This window comes from Pteropus medius, unplaced genomic scaffold (assembly GCF_902729225.1).
Source record: "Pteropus medius unplaced genomic scaffold, Ma_sr-lr_union100, whole genome shotgun sequence".
In the NCBI taxonomy this organism is placed as follows: Eukaryota; Metazoa; Chordata; class Mammalia; order Chiroptera; family Pteropodidae; genus Pteropus; species Pteropus medius.
Genome location: NW_024351729.1, coordinates 11,711,489 through 11,715,209, shown reverse-complemented (window position 1 = coordinate 11,715,209; position 3,721 = coordinate 11,711,489).

Here is a 3,721-nt window from a genome sequence, read left to right as displayed (position 1 = left end):
AGCTGGTTGGAAGAGCAAATTCCTGGCTCCATTGCTCAAAGATTCTGATTCAGTGCATCTGAGGTTAAGCACTTGAATCAGCTGATTCAGATACAAGTGGTCTCTGTTCACACAGAAAATCATTTCATGAGACAATAACAGGATGTGAAGGTCAAGAATAAGAAACCCTGTGTGGAACCCAAGCAGGCTGAGGCTACAATTGGTTAACCAAGAATCACAGAGGGCTCAGTGGGCCAGGACCAGGCCCACCAGCTGATAGCAACACAGAACCACAGGTATGTTTTCCCTACATTTGTGAAATAGTCCATTTGGAAGGTACAAGGAAAAGCTCTATTTGCCGTGGAAGCAGATCAAAATGGCTGCAAGGGGCATGCTGTGCGACACTAGAGTTGCCATGGTAACTGAGAAAGCTGTGGGTAAAAAAGAAGAGGTGAAGAACCTTTGCTAAAGACAGAGCTGTGTGATTTATCAAGGACTGCTATATCTATTGTGAAGAATTCAACAAGACAGAAGCTGAATTCCTTCCAAGAATAGCTTACAGGTAATGGGTTGGTAGACAGCTGATTCACGAAGAATTACTTGCCTTTTTGGATTTTTTCAGTTCGTTCCCAGTATTTCTAATTTTGGAGACCCCCACTTACTGCTTGAACAAATCAATCAAAAACAAACTCATACACAATACTCAAAAACAAGGAAGATAAAGATAACTCTGGAAAATGACCACCACAGATTTTATTTAATTAAAAATATTATACATGTTGTTGCATTTTCATGGAAAATATTGATTTAAAAAAACACCAACAGTGTTAGTTTTCAGAAACCTTCATGCACCCCATTCTGCCACCTTCTTTTTTCTATCCATGGCATTAACCATGTGTAAAGAAGTGGGGCTCTGTGTAAATGGAGCTTCCTAGAAGTTTGCACCTATAGGACTCCCGGAATAAGCCATTGTCTCAACAATGGTGTTCTATTGAGTTAAGTCAGGTATCGCCAGCTTTGGCTTTCTTGCGAACCATTAAAAGAAGCTGGCATAAAAGCCCAAAGCGCATGTCAACATCAACTGAGTCCAACATGTCTGCAAGAATCTGCTATGACCTCATCCAGTTTCCAAGCCAGTTAGCAGGTAACTTTGTATTTTACCTGGTGTATTAGTGTCCTGAGCCCCTTCACCAAACTTCCTCTGAACCCAAGGTGGGAAGACACTGCCATATAGTGTTTATATTCAAACTATCAGTAAGTACATAAAAGCACATGTGGCCCCCATGCACAATATTATCAAATAAAAAATACATATTGGTACAATACAACTCCTGGAATCACTGGCTAAAATATAGCCATGTGAGTATTTTTAAAGCATTCATTTAATTACATACTTGTTAAGAAAAATAACAGGGCATAAAAATTTAATGTGAAAACATCATTTCAGCTAGAAACTTCTAACATGTAAATACAAGTTGTGTACAATACTGACCGCTTTCTTACTTCTTTTGCTTTCTCTGGACTGTACCATTCCCTAACTTATTTCCTTGATTCCACATCATAATGCTGTATCCTCATATTGCTCCCAAGTGATGCTTTTACTAAAATTAGATCTGATGTGACAGAAATATCCTGGCTGTTTTCCTGCTCCTTTGCTTTAAATCGTAGTACACTTACTTTGTGTTCTGCATCCAGCTTTACATTAAAGAGAGATGAATTTCCCCCAAAGTACACAAACAAATGAAAATAACTGGATAGCAAAAAGGTAGAATTGCCTCAGCTCTTTCAAATTAGAAAATTGTCTTTCTTCTTCATAATGGTCTCTCAATTGATGGGAATAAAATAAGGCTGAAATTGCTTTTCACATTCTGGCTCTGTCGGGGGCATTTTCACATAGACTCCTGTAGTCAGAGGGCTTCTTTTCTTTAGCTGCCAAACACAGAAGGAAACAGTAATTATTGTTGAGGAATACAGAAGCCACTTCCAACCATAATAGGACTCAAGAAATATTGGGTCCCTACCCTACTGAAAAATGGATGTTCACAACATACAGAATTATAAACCCCAGGAGATTTTTTTTGATTCAACTATTAAAATTCATTGTACATAAATAGTTCTGTGCTATAGATGTAAAATAGTAGTCACTTTCCCTAACTGGAAGATAGCAGAAAGAGGCTTTGAGAAAGCTTCAGAAAGAACACCCAAAATACCTATGATAAACGACTGGATGCAGTCTATAAAGAGACAAGTTTGATAATATAATAAACTTTTTTTATCCTGTTTGAGAGCTGTATTTCTCATCTCCACTCCTCATATACTTTTTATTATTTCTCTGTCCACATTAGTTTTTATCACTTCAGTAAATTGAGAGCTAACATACTAGTCTGTGTGGCTGTTTGTAGCAATTGAGTTAGGAAGAAGCTACAGCAACTGAACAGGTTGAGAGAAGATCTTGGAATAGTGAGTGTGAAAGAGAGAGAGAGAGAGAGAGTGTGTGTGTGTGTGTGTGTGTGTGTGTGTTAAGGGAAACAGGGAGAGAGGGAGGTAGGAGAGAAAGAGGAGAAAGGGAGGGATTGGGAGAAGGAGAATGGGAGAGAGGAAAAGAGGAAGCGATGAAGGGAGGGAAGGAGGCAGAAAAGAGAGGGAGAGTTTGTAACAAAGCCAGGCTTAGGCAGAGGTGGCTAAAAGGAACGATCAGAAAGAAATCCTGATAGGAAGTCTGATTCCATACCTCTGCCTCTTCCACCAAAAACTGCAGTAGATAAAAACTGGGGTTCTCATTTTCTGGACTGTAGGGGAGGGCAAGACTTCCCAGTCAAGCTAACTGGGTAACAGGGAGCCCTGGACAGGTGTTTATGTAGAGAGCTACATCTTGGACAAAGAAGACACAAATTGGGTAGCACTGAGAGATGGCTTCCAGGTAAAGTAGAGGGCCATTAAGGGAGAGAATAAAATACATCCAGATGGCCTTCTCCAGGAGCATTTTGCTCAACCTAATCTTATGTTTCAGGGTTATTAACTTAAGTACAATTATCACAAAGATAAAGAGCAAAACAGCTGCCCCATGTTATTTGAATGGTTACTCAAACTGAAACCCTGTTCAGAAGCACACAAACATTCACTGTCAAACACACTCATCTAAAATATTAGTCATCCTGAAACCCCAATGACACTCCTAAAGGCCAGTGCCATGGGCTCTAGTGTGTTCTTTACCATTGTCTTGCGTCTTCTTCATTTATTGTTTCATCTCAATAACACTAAGCTCAACAGCGTCATCTGGTCAGTTGTTATCACTAAAGTATGCCCACCAAAAATGGTGCATTGTCAGCATCGCACTCACCATTTTGCTCAAAGAAACAGCTGTGATGAGGAAGCTGTAAAAAAATAACCCCGAGCTGACTGCTGCAAGGATCCAGAGGAGGAAATCGGAATCTGGGCATGGTTCTGGATCTGCAACGAAAAATAAAGCAGAGCCTTCCTGAGACACTCTCTAAGCATTAGGGCCCTACTCCCCTCATTGGTGAATAAAAGGAAGAAATGCGAGCTTCCAGGCCTCGATAATATTGCTTGGCTACAGTTAAGTCTAGTTATTTGAAACTACTTTCCCAGGAGTGTCATATCAAAGGCATAAAGGGCAAACTCAGTGATGGTTATCACTCCAGAGTGAGTACTCCGACTTAATATTAAAAAAAAAAAAGACCTTCTCCAACCCATTTTATTATATAGTCAGAATGCTATTTGG